The sequence below is a fragment of the Oncorhynchus clarkii genome, unplaced genomic scaffold (assembly GCF_045791955.1).
Source record: "Oncorhynchus clarkii lewisi isolate Uvic-CL-2024 unplaced genomic scaffold, UVic_Ocla_1.0 unplaced_contig_13835_pilon_pilon, whole genome shotgun sequence".
Taxonomy (NCBI): Eukaryota; Metazoa; Chordata; class Actinopteri; order Salmoniformes; family Salmonidae; genus Oncorhynchus; species Oncorhynchus clarkii.
Genome location: NW_027258204.1, coordinates 43,725 through 62,438, shown reverse-complemented (window position 1 = coordinate 62,438; position 18,714 = coordinate 43,725). Strand labels below are relative to the sequence as shown.

At 42.4% G+C, this 18,714-nt stretch overlaps 1 protein-coding gene across 1 annotated transcript in view; it reads right to left on the bottom strand.

Annotated features, from left to right (window-relative positions):
- The window catches only part of LOC139395958 (zinc finger protein 516-like), a 29,311-nt gene extending 29,103 nt beyond the window's left edge, over positions 1–208 (bottom strand). The window contains exon 1 of the mRNA XM_071143271.1: positions 108–208. The gene's annotated coding sequence lies outside the window, so the exon portion shown is untranslated. The remainder of the gene's footprint in view (positions 1–107) is intronic.
- Positions 209–18,714: the final 18,506 nt, after the last annotated feature.

Sequence of the window (18,714 nt, the reverse complement as noted above, 5' to 3'; positions counted from 1 at the left end):
CCAATAAATAAACAAATAATTATGTAAAATAACCCGCGAACCCATCACCGTTTATAAAAACGCTTGTAAATGTAGGTAATGTCAGCCTATAATCGTTCTCTTCTTACCTGTACGTTGTTGATGTTATTAAAAACCTAAGGGCAGAGTAGATGACTGTGCATCGATGGCATACTTCAAAGTGAAGATGTCTGCGTGACGCCACCTCCACAGTGGCTGATAGTTACGTTATCTCTGTTTTGGATGTGTAATAAAGTAGGCTAGCTACCCTGACTCACGTAGCCTAATAACAGCTCTCAGCAATCCTATGTTGGCTGAATGGAATTTCACAGGAGAATACTCGTGGGTTTCCATTGTTGGCAATACAAGCCAAATGTTTTTCAAACTAGTGTGTCAATATAATGTAATTATTTAATAGACCGACATAACTTTCCCAATCATACCGCTCAAGAAATTAATCTGTATCCACTCATTATTGTAAATTGCTCTGGATAAGAGCGTCTGCTAAATGACTAAAATGTCAAATATTATTTTTTATGCAAGCTACCTAGTATTGCCACTAGCTGCTCAAATAATGCCTCCAAATCTCTCTCCTACTGTATTGTCACAAGTGCAAACACGGATGCAACATTGATTTCAATGTTTAGAAAATAAATACAAAGCACAAGGTAGAATTATATTATTTTATTAAGATTCATTTGTAAAAGTAGGCAAACACTTAGCATGTAAAATCCAACACAAAAGAAGACAATTTGAACAGTGGAAATGGACAAGGAGAAGACAATAAGATTCACCCATCTGGTCCAATATTACTTGTATTCATTCAAATTGACATATTTGGTTCCAACTTAGATTTACGAAACAATAAAATTGTCTATGTGAGTATGAAACTATTATGTTAAATACAAAGTTACAATCCAATAATGAAAGTAACACACCACAACAACTAGAATGTCCATGAAACCTTCTGAGGTTGCCATGTCAGTTGGGAGTGTACAGATTTGAGTATATCATCTCACCAATGTGGGCAACAGCTGTCGCTTGAACAGGACAAAGCCTACTCTGCTGTCTCGCCCTACCATTAAGCAAATGCTCCAGTTTTGTGTGTGTGTCTGAAAAGACATGCCACACGATCCCCTAATCTCCAATTACCCCACAGAAACATAATCTCTCCCCCACCAGCCACCCCCCAATCACTGGGCAAATAGCTGGGAGCGTTACCCATGGTCCCATGGAGAGGGTCAAACATAACAAGAATCACACATTGGTCATAATCAATAGTTGTTTCGATTACTTTATCGTACCATCAAATATTCCCAAAATGTCTTTAAATGCTTCCAAGTAACCATGTTTTTGTAGAGGTAGGCAGTGACATACGCAGAAATCTGTTGATGGTAGGGCCAGCAAAAATGTAGATGTGGGCAAAAATTTGGCAACTGAGATTATTATTAAATTATCATAAAAACCTACCCTACTGTAATCGATCACACACAACAAACCATCTAACATGTGATTTTGCATTACAGACCAAATAGACTTGTAGGCCTACGTAACATTTAAAATGCAACTTAAAATGCAACTCACATAGACCTACTGTTCTGTTTTCGTTCTAATACTTACCTATATTACTTACATTGAATTTGGCCCCCCCTATTGTTGATCTGGAGATTTTCCTTTAGCTAGAAAATGACCCGTCATGTGGCCTGTTAGGAGGAAGTTGGTCATTGTTGCCTCATGTAGAGCTCAGAGTGCTCTGTTTTAGTTGTCCGCTTTCAATCTTCATCCATCCTTTACGTTGTATGCCTTAGGAAGCTTTGTCATTTCACGCTGTTTCAACTCAATAAATCTTGTGAACATGGAGATCGTGCTTTGAGGATTATTGATGTGAAGGCGTTTAATTACGACAGTGTACAGACAACTTCCAACACACTATGGCCGAGGAGCAGGCATGCACCTTCAAGACCAGGTCTCGTGCCTCAGCCTCATCCTACCATTCAAACAGCTCACCTACAGGAGCTGCAGACGCTATAGCAAGGGCAAAAGCAGAAGCTGCAAATGCTCGCCTCTCCTTTGTGGAGAAAGAAAGGAGAATGAACATAGAAAAAACACAATTAGAAGCATCTATGGATGTGCTGAAAGAGGAAAAGGAAGCGGCTGCAGCAGTGGCTGAAGCTGAGGCTCTAGAGGCCGCTGCTGATTTTGGCAGTCAGAAAAGTAGCTGCAGACTCAAGCTCGACTCCACCCAACTCGACCCCACACAGCGAACTAAAGAGTATCTCATGGAGCAAGCTAAATCCTACTACACTCCCAAGCCAATCACAGGAGTAGAGCCGTCCTCTGATGATGAGATAAGACAGGGATATATATGCCCTGTGGCAGCCCCACGCACCAGGCTGTCTCTGCGTCTCCTCCCTCCAGCGACGCCCTCCAATCCGGGGCCCGCAACTAGGGTGCCCAGTCCGGGGCCCGCAATGAGGGTGCCCAGTCCGGGGCCCGCAACGAGGGTGCCCAGTCCGGGGCCCGCGACGAGAGTGCCCAGTCCAGGGCCCTCTACGAGGGTCCCCAGTCCGGGGTCGGCGGTGACGGTCCCCGCACTAGTGGCGCCACCAAAGTGGGCCAAGCCAGAGGTGGAGCGGGGTCTACATCCCGCACCAGAGCCGCCACCGCATAGAAATGCCCACCCAGACCCTCCCCTATAGGTTCAGGTTTTGCGGCCGGAGTGCACCTTTGGGGGGGTACTGTCACACCCTGACCTTAGAGAGCTTTCTATGTCTCTATTTTGGTTTGGTCAGGGTATGATTTGGGTGGGCATTCTATGTTCATTTTTCTATGTTTTGATATTTCTTTGTTTTGTCCGGGTATGGTTCTCAATCAGGGACAGCTGTCTATCGCTGTCTCTGATTGGGAACCATACTTAGGTAGCTTTTTCCCACCTGTGTTTTGTGGGTAGTTGTTTTCTGTTTAGTGTTCTGCACCTGACAGGACTGTTTCAGTTTCATTTCTCACTTTGTTATTTTGTTCTAGTGTTCAGTTTGAATAAAAATCATGAACACTTACCATGCTGCGCATTGGTCCGATCCTTCCTCATCAGACGACCGTTACACTTCTTATTTTTATATGAAACATTAATGTGTTGAAAATCCCAAATTGTTTGCATAGTCAATTTACACACAGGTCTGACACACACACTTATCCCATCAGACATGCCACCAGGGGTCTTTTCAAAGTCCCCAAATCCAGAAAAAAATTCAAGAACATGTACAGTATTATATAGAGCCCTTATTGCATGGAACTTTCTTCCATCTCGTATTGCTCAAATAAACCTCAAACTTGGTTTCAAAAACAAATAAAGCAACACCTTGCGGCAGAACGCCTCTTCCCTATTTGACCTAGATAGTTTGTGTGTATACATTGATATGTAGGCTACTTGTGCCTTGGTGGCGCTCCTTTCACAACGCCATCAGAGGCTTAGACTTAACCCACAATGAAGAAATGAATCTTCACTTGGAAGAGAGTCTGCTGAACATATAAAACAAATCCGAGCCGTTTATGTGAACCATTTATAACAAGGTCTGAGGATGGTTTGGGATAGACTTGAGGAATGCTACAGTTCGCCAGAGGTGATAGAAAGTGCGCTCACCAAACGAATCAACAGTTTCCCCAAGATCTCCAACAAGGACTACCCAAAGCTGAGGGAATTGGGCGACCTGCTTATGGAGCTTCAGTCCGCCAAGTCCGAAGGAGACCTCCGTGGTCTAGCTTTTCTTGATACAGCTCGAGTTGTAAAACCCTATAGTCCAGAAACTGCCCTTCGGGTTACAAGAGTAATGGATCTCCATTGGTTCCAACTACAAGCAACAATATCATGTTCCGTTCCCTCCTTTTGCCTTCTTTGTTGACTTCGTCATCCAGTAAGCCAGAATCATGAACGACCCCAGTTTCAACCTTGTTGCCGATGTTTCTGCTAAAGCAGACAAAGTTCCCTGGAAGCAAAGCAGACAGACAGAAGTCTCAGTTCACAAAACAGAGGTATCCCCCACTACCCCCTCTGACTCAGACAAGCCTATCAAGAAAGCTGAGAACTCTGAACGGCAGTGCCCTATCCACAAGTAGCCTCACTCCTTACAGAAGTGCCGCGCCTTCCGCGAGTAACCACTGGACCAATGCAAGGCTGAAAGAGAATGGCATATGCTTTAAATGTTGTTAATCCTCCTTTCACATTGCCAAGAACTGCAAGTCAAGCTTTAGCTGCTCAGAATGTGAAAGCGAGAGTCATAACACCTCCCTTCATCCAGGACCACCCCCTTGGGTCAAAAAAGCAGACCCTCCTACAGAGCACAGTGGGGAGGAAGAGCTCACACCTCCTTTCGACGTAACGTCTCAGTGCACGCAAGTCTGCGGTTGGAACATCACCGACAGGTCTTGCTCAAAGATCTGCCTCGTCTAAATCTACCCAACAGGCTACCGAGATAGAGCAGTGAAATTCTATACCATCCTCGACGAGCAAAGCAACAGATCATTGGTTTGTTCTGAGTTCTTCGATATCTTCAGGGTACAAGGCCCCAGCTCTCCCTACTCCCTTAAGACCTGCGTCAGGGTGATGGAGAGAGTAGGAAGACGAGCCAATGGCTACCAAGTAGAATCTATGGATGGGCAAGTCAGTCTTCCGCTGCCAACTCTCATCAAGTGTAATGAGATCCTGAACAACCGATCTGAGATCCCAACTCCAGAGGCAGCACTCTACCATGCTCACCTGAAGCCCCTTGCTCATCTCATCCCAGAACTCGAACCCAAGGCTCCCATCATGCTCCGATAATGTCCATAAGGTGCTCAAGCAAGTTAATGGGCCCAATGACTCACCAATGCCCAGAAGCTTGACCTCAGATGGGTCATAATAGGCAATGTCTGCCTGGGGAGCGTTCACAAGCCTCTCTCAGTGAGTACTTTTTACACAAACACTTTGGAGAAAGGACGCCCTACACTCTTCGAGCCATGTCTCAACCTCTTCTTGGTGAAAGAAAGTTTCCAGAATGCCCAAGCTCCCGATCAACATGCATTGTGCTGCTACAAAAGTCTTCCTTGCGACAAAGAGGAAATTCACTTGGGCTGCAATGTGTTCCAGCAAATAAGAGGCAACAATAAAGTGGCCTTCTCTGTTGAAGACAGCTCTTTTCTGAAAATAATGATGGAAGGACGACAGCAACAGCTAGGTGGAACCATCGAGAATGGTCATGCTGAAGTGACTCCGCCCATGAAAGAAGAAGAAGAAGGTTGGTACCTACCTACATTTGATGTCTATCACCCAAAGAAGCCTGGTCAAATCCGGGTGGTTTTTGACTCGTTTTTGACTAGTGTCAAATATGATGGAGTATCCCTCAGTGATGTTCTCATGACTGGGCCCGACCTCAACAACACACTCCTTGGGGTGCTTTCTCGTTTCAGTAAGGAATCTGTCGCTGTGACAGCAGATATCCAACAACTGTTCCACTGTTTTCTGGTGAAGGAAGAAGACAGTACCTTCCTGAGATTCCTGTGGTTCCAGGACAACGACTTGTCCAAAGACATCATCGACTACCAAATGAAGGTCCATGTCTTTGGCAACAGTCCCTCTCCAGCAGTGGCCATCTACAGCCTCAGACAGTCTGTTCAACAAGTACAAACAAACTACGATCCTGATGTCAGACAGTTTGTGGAACATGACTTCTATGTCAACGATGGCTTAAAGTTATTTCCTTCAGTCCAAGATGCAGTCACCCTGCTCAAGAGAACACAAGAGATTATCGCTAACTCTAATCTTAGGTTACACAAGATTGCCTCGAACAAGTAGGAGGTAATGGAAGTATTTCCATCTCAAGATCATGCAAACGACCTCAAAGATCTCAACATAGGGTCAAACACTCTGCCTATGCAGCACAGCTTGGGTCTCAACTGGGACCTCAGGACTGACACTTTCAGCTTCAAAATAGCTGAAGATGAGAAGCCCTTCCCATGCTGAGGAGTGCTATCAACTGTGAACAGTCTGTATGACCCACTGGGATTTGTGGCCCCTGTCACCATTCAAGGCAAGTCTATTCTCAGGGTGACCACAATGGCCAACGGAGAATGCCGAAATGGAGGAGCCATGGAGAGAGTCTTTGAAAGAGCTATGTAACCTCCATATCCCTAGGGCCTACACTAAGGTCTCACTAAGGACGAAGAGAACTATGCATATTCCCAGATGCATCCACGAAGGCAATAGCCGCAGTTGCCTACCTCAAAGTGATAGACATCAAAGGATTGAGTCACATGGGCTTAGTTATGGGTAAAGCAAAACTGATGCCATGCCCAGAACATACGATTCCAAGGTTGGAACTCTGCACAGCAGTCTTGGCAGTCAAGTTGGGCAAGCTCATCACCTCAGAAATAGACATCGAGCTTGATTATACAACCTTCCACACAGACAGCAAGGGGGTGTTAGACTACATATACAACGAGATCCGACGTTTCTACGTCTATGTCAGCAATCGAGTCCATCGGATAAGGAGATCTACTCATAAGGAACAGTGGCGCTATGTACCTACAGATCAGAACCCTGCAGATCATGTGACGACATTCATCCCTGCAGCTTACCTCTCAGACACAACCTGGTTCTCTGGCCCAGAGTTTCTGACACGCCAGTCTCTCAGTCTTGAAAGGGATGCTTTTGTGCTCATCAACCCCTCCTCAGATGCTGACATTCGCCACCAAGTGTCCACACTGAAGACAACAACTTCACCCAAGCAGCTTGGATCCTTTTCAAGCTTTTCAAGGTTCTCCACGTGGAAGTCGCTGACTTGTGCCATCACTCACCTCGTCCACATCGCTCGTCTCTTCAACAACACTACAGTGACAAAAAAACAGCAACTGTAAGGGCTGGCACTACTGTCAGACAGCATGCACGCCAGACAAATTCTCTCAGTCAAAGGATATAATCATACGGACAGTCCAAAAGGAAACCTATCCAAGAGAGTTTGAGTGCATCAGGAACCAGGAAACAATTCCCAAAGAAAGCTCTCTGAGAGCCTTAGATCCATTCATTGATAAAGATGGCCTTCTGAGAGTTTGGGGTCGCAACACAGAAGCAAAACTCAGACATGACGAGAAGAACGCCCTGATCATCCAGGGGAAGCATCACGTTGCAACTTTACCGGTGAGGCATTACCACAAACGGATCCAATACCAGGGACGCCTTTTCACAGAGGGAGCCATCCGTACAGCCGGTCTTTGGATAGTTGATGGTAAAAGGTGTGTGAACAGCATCATCCACCAGTGTGTCACCTGTCGGAGACTTCACGGTCCTCCCCAGGCACAGAAGATGGCCAGCCTTCCTGCTGATCCTCTCTCCACCGAACCTCCATTCACCCCTCTTGGCCTGGATGTATTTGGTCCATGGACCGTCGCCTCTCACCGGACAAGAGGAGGCCTCACTCAAAGTAAGCGGTGGGCCGTCATATTCCCCTGTATTTAAAAAAAATTAAAATTACTTCACCTTTATTTAACCAGGTAGGCAAGTTGAAAACAAGTTCTCATTTACAATTGTGACCTGGCCAAGATAAAGCAAAGCAGTTCGACACATACAACAACACAGAGTTACACATGGAGTAAAACAAACATACAGTCAATAATACAATGGAAAATAAGTCTATATACAATGTGAGCAAATGAGGTGAGATAAGGGAGGTAAAGGCAAAAAAAGGCCATGGTGGCGAAGTAAATACAATATAGCAAGTAAAACACTGGAATGGTAGATTTGCAGTGGAAGAATGTGCAAAATATAAATAAAAATAATGGGGTGCAAAGGAGCAAAATAAATAAATAAATACAGTAGGGGATGAAGTAGTTGTTTGGGCTAAATTATAGATGGGCTATGTACAGGTGCAGTAATCTGTGAGCTGCTCTGACAGCTGGTGCTTAAAGCTAGTGAGGGAGATAAGTGTTTCCAGTTTCAGAGATTTTTGTAGTTCGTTCCAGTCATTGGCAGCAGAGAACTGGAAGGAGAGGCGGCCAAAGGAGGAATTGGTTTTGGGGGTGACCAGAGAGATATACCTGCTGGAGCGCATGCTATGGTGACCAGCGAGCTGAGATAAGGGGGGACTTTACCTAGCAGGGTCTTGTAGATGACCTGTATCCAGTGGGTTTGGCGACGAGTATGAAGCGAGGGCCAGCCAACGAGAGCGTACTATCTTCATCCATCCTTTATGTTGTATGACTTAGGAAGCTTTGTTATTTCATGCTGTTTCAAACAATGTGCGTAATAATCCTGGTAGTGCGGCCATTTCTGAGATACTGGATCCGTTGCGCCTGGAACTGATGATCATACCATGCACAAAGTTGCTTAGGTCACTCATTTGGCCATTCTAACTTTCAATCGAACAGTAGCCTAATGCCTCAGTGCCTGTCTGCCTGCTTAATATAACAAGCATTGGCCATGTGCTTCACTGTCTGCATGAGCAATCCATTTTAGTGAAGTGGGTAGTTTACCTAATAAACTGGTCGGTGAATGTATATCCCAAATAATGTCCATTTTTTGTTCTCTCAATCTGATTGGGTGGGCACGCGCCCACCCGTACCTACATCCATGTTGTAGAGCGTAGTTTTGCAGCTGTATATCTGACACTACATTGAGACTCATATGGAGAGTCCATTACTGTATCTACTACAATATCAGTAGTATGTAGATAGTGTAGTAACTCTAATGGTTTGTAGCATGTCATAAATGTACATCAGTTTAGGTGCATGTGTCCATATATTTTTCATTTTTGTTTTCTCACTTTTTCCCAACAGATCTGGATATCAATCCTACATAATCAGTAGCAATGTAGGAAATGTAGTTACTCTTTGAATGTTATGTAACATGTCAGTTTGCATATTCGTTTAGATACATTTGGTCTTGTTTTTTCATGTCTCACTTTTTTTTTCAACAGATGCCCACATGGAAGTTCAGGGCTTTTTGTAGATACATGGAGGAAGCTGGTCCTCGTTGGGGGAGGGGCAGTAGCTATAACCCCCATCACATTTCTCTGTCTCTTTCTTTCTCTGTCTCTCTCTCTCACTCACTCACACACAGACAGAAACACACACACACACAGCGGGGTTAGGTTGAATTGGTCACACCCCACAGGATGTAGAATTTGAGTTTGAGTGACAGGAAGTAGAATTGAATTCAGTGCAATTCAAATAAATTCCACTCAGTCATAGAATATGAGAGTTTCACTGTATCTGACAGTTCACACTTCCAGATACCAAAGAATATATCACTTTTCTCTGGAAACAATGTTCATATACTCTTTTAACCTTAGTGCTTAGAATAGCCAATTGCTGTACTTTATATTCCCAATAACCACATAATTTGTTTGGCTTCTTTTTGAAGGACTAAGGGTCAACTTGAGGGTTAAGCTAATGCATTCTGGGAAAAGTACTATTTTCCCCATATTGAACAAAATGTAAGTGATTAACATTAAACAACATGATCATGCTGTTTAATCAGCTTCTTGATATGCCACACCTGTCAGGTGGATGGATTATCTTGGCAAAGGATAAATGCTTACTAACATGGATGTAAGCAGATTTGTGCACAACATTGAAGATAAATAAGCTTTTTGTGCATATGGAACATTTCTGGGATGTTTTATTTCAGCTGATGAAAAATGGCACCAACACTTTACATGTTGCATTTATATTTTTGTTCAAGTTAATATAGAATAGAAGAGGCATTTGAATTTCATTGAATTTCACTGAATTCAATTCTATTTCTTTTCATTCCAATTCGAAATGCAATTCTGTATCCTGTTTACTACTCCAATTCAAATTCATGAATGTAATGAAAATGTATGAGGCATTCTCAATTCAATTCTAACTGAGACCAACCTTGACACACACATGCCTGGAATCTGGGCACAATATGTAATCAACCAAACTTGATCTGTTGCTCCTCTCCAACAGAAGCCCCTTATCGTCCAACCAGATGCATTTCCCTGGAAGGTAGTTTTGTGAGAACAAGAAAGACTGCATGGATGCAGAACAGTGTTCTTTAGGGATAAGCTTTCATTGGCAAATCTTTTTGGAAAAAATTGAAAAAAGGGACCATGGGGGAAGTGATCAACACTCAAAAGAGTAATATGTCCTCATGTTTATTTAATTATCTCCTCTGATGACTTTCCTAGCCTGAGGACTTGTCACAATACATTTACATTTTTACATTTTAGTCATTTAGCACACAATCTTATCCAGAGCGACTTAAAGTTAGTGCATTCATCTTAAGATATCTAGGAAATGCAAAAATGCTTCTAAATTTTGTAATTTCCATGTTGAAATTTCAGACTTGATTGTTATAACAAAAAAAGTATTGCCTATAAAAATGTCTATTAATTTTAATCCACATAATAATTCACATTTCCTGTCATTGCAGGACTCTTTTCCTCCTGTAGCAAACTGGCTCAAATTAAGATCCTACATTTGTACTTACTTTTTACTAATAAATCAGTGTTTATACACTGAATGTACAAAACATTAGGAACACCTTCATAGTATTGAGTAGCACTCCCTTTTGCCCTCAGAACAGCCTCAATTCGCCAGGACAGAACTCTACAACGTGTTCCACAGGAATGCTGGCCCATGTTGACTCCAATGCTTCCCACTGTTGTGTCAAATTGGCTGGATGTCCTTTGGGTGGTGGACCATTCTTGATACACATAGGAAACTGTTGAGATCGGAAAACCTTGCAGCGTTTCAGTTCTTGACACACTCAAACCGGTGTGCCTGGCACCTACTACCATACCACATTCGAAGACACTTAAATCTTTTGTCTTGCCCATTCACCCTCTGAATGGAACACATACACAATACATGTCTCTATTGTCTCAAGGCTTAAAAATCCTTATTTAATCTGTCCCCTCCCCTTCATCTACACTGATTGAAGTGGATCAAGTGACATCAATATGGGATCGTAGCTTTCACCTGGATTCACCTGGTCAGTCTATGTCATGGAAAGAGCAGGTGTCCCTAATATTTTTTACAGTGTTTATCAGTGTTATAAAGTACTTTGAGATTGTTGGCTGTTTGTTGACCAGAGGCTATAACCCATGCACCAGCCGGTTGAACTATATACTGGCTGGCTTATCTGCTCATAACAGTTGAAAAATCTTGTATTCGGGAGTTCACACTATTACAGACACACACTGGCTTTATTTATTCAAGGATCATCTGGGTGATTGTGACCCAGATCTCTGTTCTGCTAGTATCAAAGTTAAAACTCTGAAGAAGTGTGTCAAATTTTCACTTTAGTTTTTAGACAACAACCATATCAAGAGTAAAATACTCCATCATTTAGTTCTAACATTATTCATTCTGAAATGGAAATGTCTAATTACAATATTATACTTTGGTTTCCTTATCCTTTAAGCAGTCTATGGACAGGATATGACAGCAGTCAATTCTTTATAAAGGTTAAATAAATAAAATAAAATAATATTTGGTGATATTTATCTGGCATTGCTTTCAAAAGCTAATGTTTTAGCATTTTGGGCAAAAATTCCGTTCAAGTCCTGGTACTGATATTAGCATTTTTCACGCATCATGTCCAAAAGGTATTTAAAATTGATTGTGAAGCTCAACAAAGTCATTATAGATTATTTTAACATGGATGCATGAAAAATAATAATATCGATAACAGGACTTGAATGGGATTTGTGCCATAAAATCCTAAAACTTTAACATTTGGAAAGTGACAGGGAAACTAAACCAAAGCATGGATTGATGTCATACCTTCTCCATAGCTCACGTGGCAAGGAAACCAATATGTTATTTTGTCATTTGGTTTAACTATCCATTTACTATCCAAAAGTATTCACTCCCCTGGCATTTTTCCTATTTTGTTGCCTTACAACCTAGAATTAAAAAGGATTTTGGGGGGGGGGGGGGGGTTGTATAATTGGATTTACACAACATGCCTACCACTTTGAAGATGCAAATATATTTTATTGTGAAACAAACAAGAAATAAGACAAAAAAACAAAACTTGAGTGTGCACAACTATTCACCCCCCAAAGTCAATACTTTGTAGAGCCACCTCTTGCGGCAATTACAGCTGCAAGTCTCTTGGGGTATGACTCTATAAGCTTGACACATCTAGCCACTGGCATTTTTGCCCATTCTTCAAGGCAAAACTGCTCCAGATCCTTCAAGTTGGATGGGTTCCGCTGGTGTACAGCAATCTTTAAGTCATACCACAGATTCTCAATTGAATTGAGATCTGGGCTTTAACTAGGCCATTCCAAGACATTTAAATGTTTCCCCTTAAACCACTCGAGTGTTGCTTTAGCAGTATGCTTAGGGTCATTGTCCTGCTGGAAGGTGAACCTCTGTCCCAGTCTCAAATCTCTGGAAGACTGAAACCGGTTTCCCTCAAGAATTGCCCTATATTGAGCGCCATTCATCATTCCTTCAATTCTGACCAGTTTCCGAGTCCCTGCCGATAAAAAACATCCCCACAGCATGATGCTGCCACCACCATGCTTCACTGTGGGGATGCTGTTCTCGGGGTGATGAGAGGTGTTGGGTTTGCGCCAGACATAGCATTTTCCTTGATGGCCAAAAAGCTAAATTCTACTCTTATCTGACCAGAGTGCCTTCTTCCATATGTTTGGGGAGTCTCCCACATGCGTTTTGGCGAACACCAAACATGTTTGCTTATTTTCTTCTTTAAGCAATGGCTTTTTTTCTGGCCACTCTTCCGCAAAGCCCAGCTCTGTGGAGTGTACTGCTTAAAGTGGTCCTATGGACAGATACAGATACACAGATCTCAGCTACGGGGCTTTGCAGCTCCTTCCGGGTTATCTTTGGTCTCTTTGTTGCCTCTCTGATTAATGCTCTCCTTGCATGGTCCGTGAGTTTTGGTTGGCGGCCCTCTCTTGGCAGGTTTGTTGTGGTGCCATATTCTTTTCATTTTTAAATAATGGATTGAATGGTGCTCCGTGGGACGTTCAAAGTTTCTGATATTTTTTATAAACCTGATCTGTACTTCTCCACAACTTTTCCCTGACCTGTTTGGAGAGTAACTTAGTCTTCATAGTGCTGCTTGCTTGGTGGTGCCCCTTGCTTAGTGGTATTGCAGAATCTGGGGCCTTTCAGAGCAGGTGTATATATACTGAGATCATGTGACAGATAATGTGACACTTCGATTGCACACAGGTGAACTTTATTCAACTAATTATGTGACTTCTGAAGGTAATTGGTTGCACCAGATCTTATTTAGGGGCTTCATAGCAAAGGGGGTGAATACATATGCACGCACCACTTTTCCGTTGTAATTTTTTTTAATGTCATGTTTTTCTTTTCACTTCACCAATTTGGACTATTTTGTGTATGTCCCTTACATGACATCCAAATATAAATCAATTTACATTACAGGTTGTAATGAAATAAAATAGGAAAAACGCCAAGGGGGTGAATACTTTTGCAAGTAAATTCAACTGTCATCAAAACTGAACTACATTTTATTTCTCCCCTTTTGGAATGGGATTTAAATCAGAATTAAACTTTTAATTATTAGTTATATATAACTCAGCAAAAAAAGAAATGTCCTCTCACTGTTTAACTGCATTTACTTTCAGCAAACTTAACATGTGTAAATATTTGTATGAACATAACAAGATTAAACAACTGAGACATACACTGAACAAGTTCCACAGACATGTGACTAACATAAATGGAATAATGCATCCCTGAACAAGGGGGGGGGGGGGGGGGGTATCTGTCAGTAACAGTCAGTATCTGGTGTGGCCACTGCAGTGATCTCCTCCTCATGGAATGCACCAGATTTGCCAGTTCTTGCTGTGAGATGTTACCCCACTCTTCCACCAAGGCACCTGCAAGTTCCCGGACATTTCTGGGGGGAATGGCCCTGGCCCTCACCCTCCGATCCAACAGGTCCCAGATGTGCTCAATGGGATTGAGATCCGGGCTCTTCACTGACTATGGCAGAACACTGACATGCCTGTCTTGCAGGAAATCACGCACAGAACGAGCTGTATGGCTGTGTGGCTGGTGGCATTGTCATGCTGGAGGGTCATGTCAGGATGAGCTTGCAGGAAGGGTACACATGGGGGAGGAGGATGTCTTCCCTGTATTGCACAGCATAGAGATTGCCTGCAATGACAACAAGCTCAGTCTGATGATGCTGTGACACACCGCCCCAGACCATGACGGACCCTCCACCTCCAAATCGACCCCGCTCCATAGTACAGGCCTCGGTGTAACGCTTATTCCTTCAACGATAAACACGAATCCGACCATCACCATTGATGAGACAAAACCGCTACTCGTCAGTGAAGACCACTTTTTGCCAGTTCTGTCAGGTCCAGTGACGGTGGATTTGTGCCCATAGGCGTCGTTGCTGCTCGTGATGTCTGGTGAGGACCTGCCTTACAACAGGCCTGCAAGCCTTCAGTCCAGCCTCTCTCAGTCTATGGCGAACAGTTGGAGCGCTGATAGAGGGATTGTGCATTCCTGGTGTGACTCTGGCAGTTGTTGTTGCCATCCTGTACCTGTCCCGTAGGTGTGATGTTCGGATGTACCAATCCTGTGCAGGTGTTGTTACACGTGGTCTGCCACTGCAAGGACGATCAGCTGTCCAACCTGTCTCGCTGTAGCGATGTCTTAGGCATCTCACAGTACGGGCATTGCAATTTGCCCTGGCCACATCTGCAGTCCTCATGCCTCCTTGCAGCATGCCTAAGGCACGTTCACTCAGATGATCAGGGACCCTGGGCATCTTTCTTTTTGTGTTTTTCAGAGTCAGTAGAAAGGCCTCTTTAGTGTCCTAAGGTTTCATAACTGTGACATTAATTGCCTACCGTCTGTAAGCTGTTAGTGTCTTAACGACCGTTCCACAGGTGCATGTTCATTAATTGTTTATGGTTCATTGAACAAGCATGGGAAACAGTGTTTAAACCCTTTACAATGAAGATCTGGAGTTATTTGGATATTTACAAATTACCTTTGAAAGACAGGGTCCTGAAAAAGGGGCGTTTCTTTTCTTGCTGAGTTTATATATATATATATATATATATATATATATATATATATATATATACACACACACACAGTTGAAGTCAGAAGTTTACATACACTTAGGTTGGAGTCATTAAAACTCGTTTTTCAACCACTCCACAAATGTCTTGTAAACAAACTGTAGTTTTTACAAGTTGTTTAGTTCATCTACTTTGTGCTTCACACAAATCATTTTTCCAACAATTGTTTACAGACAGATTATTTAACTTATAATTCACTGTATCGCAATTCCAGTGGGTCAGAAGTTTACATACACTAAGTTAACTGTGCCTTTAAACAGCTTGGCAAATTCCAGATAAAGATGTCATGGCTTCTGAAGCTTCTGATAGGCTAATTAACATCATTCGAGTCAATTGGAGGTGTACCTGTGGATGTAATTCAAGGCCTACCTTCAAACTCAGTGCCTCTTTGCTTGACATCGTGGAAAAATATAAAGAAATTAGCAAATATTTCAGAAAAAAATTGTAGACCTCCACAAGTCTGGTTCATCTTTGGGAGCAGTTTCCAAACGCCTGAAAGTACCACGTTCATCTGTACAAACAAGAGTACGCAAGTGTAAACACCATGGACCACACAGCCATCATACCGAGATGTGTTCTGTCTCCTAGAGATGAACATACTTTGGTGCGAAAAGTGCAAATTAATCCCAGAACAACGGCAAAGGACCTTGTGAAGATGCTGGAGGAAACAGGTGCAAAGGTATCTATGTCCACTGTAAATGAGTCCTATATCGATATAACCTGAAAGGCATCTCAGTAAGGATGAAGCCACTGCTCCAAATCTTCCATAAAAAAGCCAGACTACGGTTTGCAACTGCACATGGGAACAAAGATCGTACTTTTTGGAGAAATGTTCGCTGGTCTGATGAAACAAAAATGGCCATAATGGCCAAAATGACCATTGTTAGGTTTGGAGGAAAAAGGGGGAGGCTTGCAAGCCGAAGAACACCATCCCAACCGTGAAGCACAGGGGTGGCAGCATCATGTTGTGGGGGTGTTTTTCTGCAGGAGGGATTGGTGCAGTTCAGAAAATAGATGGCATCATGAGGGAGGAACATTATGTGGATATATTGAAGCAACATCTCAAGACATCAGTCAGGAAGTTAAAGCTTGGTCGCAAATGGGTCTTCCATGTGGACGATGACCCCAAGCATACTTCCAAAGTTGTGGAAAAATGGCTTAAGGACAACAAAGTCAAGGTATTGGAGTGGCCATCACAAAGCTCTGCCCTCAATCCTGTAGAAAATTTGTGGGCAGAACTGAAAAAGCATTTGCGAGCAAGGGGCCCTACAAACCTGACACAGTCACATCAGCTCTGTCAGGAGGAATGGGCCAAAATTCACCCAACTTATTATGGACGCTTGTGGAAGGCTACCCAAAACGTTTGACCTAAATTAAACAATTTAAAGGCAATGCTACCAATTACTAATTTAGTGTATTGTAACTTCTAATCCACTGGGAATGTGATGAAAGAAATTAAAGCTGAAATTAATCATTCTCTCTACTATCATTCTGTCATTTGACATTCTTAAATCAAAGTGGTGATCCTAACTGAACTAGGACAGGGAATTTTTACAAGGATTAAATGTCAGGAATTGTGAAAAACTGAGTTTAAATGTATTTGGCTAAGGTGTATGTAAACTTCCGACTTCAACTGTATAAATATATATACACAGTACCAGTCAAAAGTTTGGAAACACCTACTCATTCCAGGATTTGTATTTATTTGTAATATGTTCTACATTGTAGAATAATAAGGAAGACATCAAATATAGGAAATAACACATATGAAGTCATGTATAACCAAAAAACTATAGAATGCATTTTTTCCCTTGTTTTGCGATATCATAGATTCATCTGCAAATGCAGAAAATCTATCAATAAACAAGAAAATTAGAAAGTACACCTCCACGTTCGATATTCCAAAAAGTTGAAAATATCAAAATGGTCAGAACAAATGACCTAATTAGAAATAAGATGTGGATAAACTTACTTCCAACATCCAATCTAGTGCCTCCAAAAGTGAACCACAGTGATACAATCTCATTCAAAGGGCGTAAAACCCTCTAACACTACAGAGACACTACTCTTGTGCTTTGAAAAGCTACATTTTGCCAATCAGATCTCAACAATAGCAGCTCACCGAATGCTGCTTTATAGCTAATGCCCTCTGCTGGTATGAAACTCCGGTAGACTGGCCACGTTCATGTTTGCTGTTGAACTTTCAACATTACGAAAGTGCTATGTTGATATCTGTAGCATGTTGTATTTTATAATGGAACAATATCAATTCAACGAATATCAGTTCCAACTCACTTGAGCAAATCAAATCATGAAAAGGAGCTTACATGTGATACTTCAAGGAGGTAATCCACATCCTTATGAAGTTTTCTGCATAAAGACATACATCTTGTCTGTTTACATATGTTTTTTGTCATGATTTTTAGACAACACATGAAAGATGGTGGTCAAAGACGTTGTTGTCGTGGGTTTCTGTTGTCAGGAAGGACAGCTCTCAGTCATGAAGTGTTCAACTCACAGAGCTGTAAACACACCCATCTTCAAAATAGCTTCCAACACTCTACTCAGCAAACTGGATGCAGTCTATCATAGTGCCATCCGTTTTGTTACCAAATCATCTTATACCACCCACCACTGCGACCTGTATGCTCTAGTCGGCTGGCCCTCGCTATATATTCGTCGCCAGACCCACTGGCTCCAGGTCATCTATAAGTCTATGCTAGGTAAAGCTCCGCCTTATCTCAGTTCACTGGTCACGATAACAACACCCACCCGTAGCACACGTTCCAGCAGGTATATCTCACTGATCACCCCCAAAGCCAACACCTCATTTGGCCGTCTTTCCTTCCAGTTCTCTGCTGCCAGTGACTGGAACGAACTGCAAAAATCGCTGATGTTGGAGACTTTTATTTCCCTCACCAACTTTAAACATCAACTATCTGAGCAGCTAACCGATCGCTGCAGCTGTACATAGTCCATCTGTAAATAGCCTACCCAATCTACCTACCTCATCCCCCATACTGTTTTTATTTTATTTACTTTTCTGCTCTTTTGCACACCAGTATCTCTACTTGCACATCATCATCTGCTCATTTATCACTCCAGTGTTAATCTGCTAAATTGTAACTATTCGCTCCTATGGCCTATTTATTGCCTACCTCCTCATGCCTTTTGCACACACTGTATATAGACTTCCTTTTTTTGTACTGTGTCATTGATTTGTTTATTGTGTTATTGGCTTGTTTATTGTTTACTCCATGTGTAACTCTGTGTTGTTGTCTGTGTCACACTGCTTTATCTTGGCCAGGTCGCAGTTGCAAATGAGAACGTGTTCTCAACTAGCCTACCCGGTTAAATAAAGGTGAAATATAAAATTATAAAATAAAATAGGGAACGTGAACGTGTCCAATTTTCTGGAGTTCCAGAGTGTACCAGTAGGGGGCATCAGTTCCATGTCTCTCTTATCATTCCCCTCTGTGTCTGTCTGGAGGTTTTTGTATAGCCAGTCAATCAGACTCTATCACTGTGGTGGACTTTTGGTGGAGGGACTAAACTGGCTCTAAGTATTCAATTCAAGATCTTGACCTCTGATATCAACATCACAATTCAT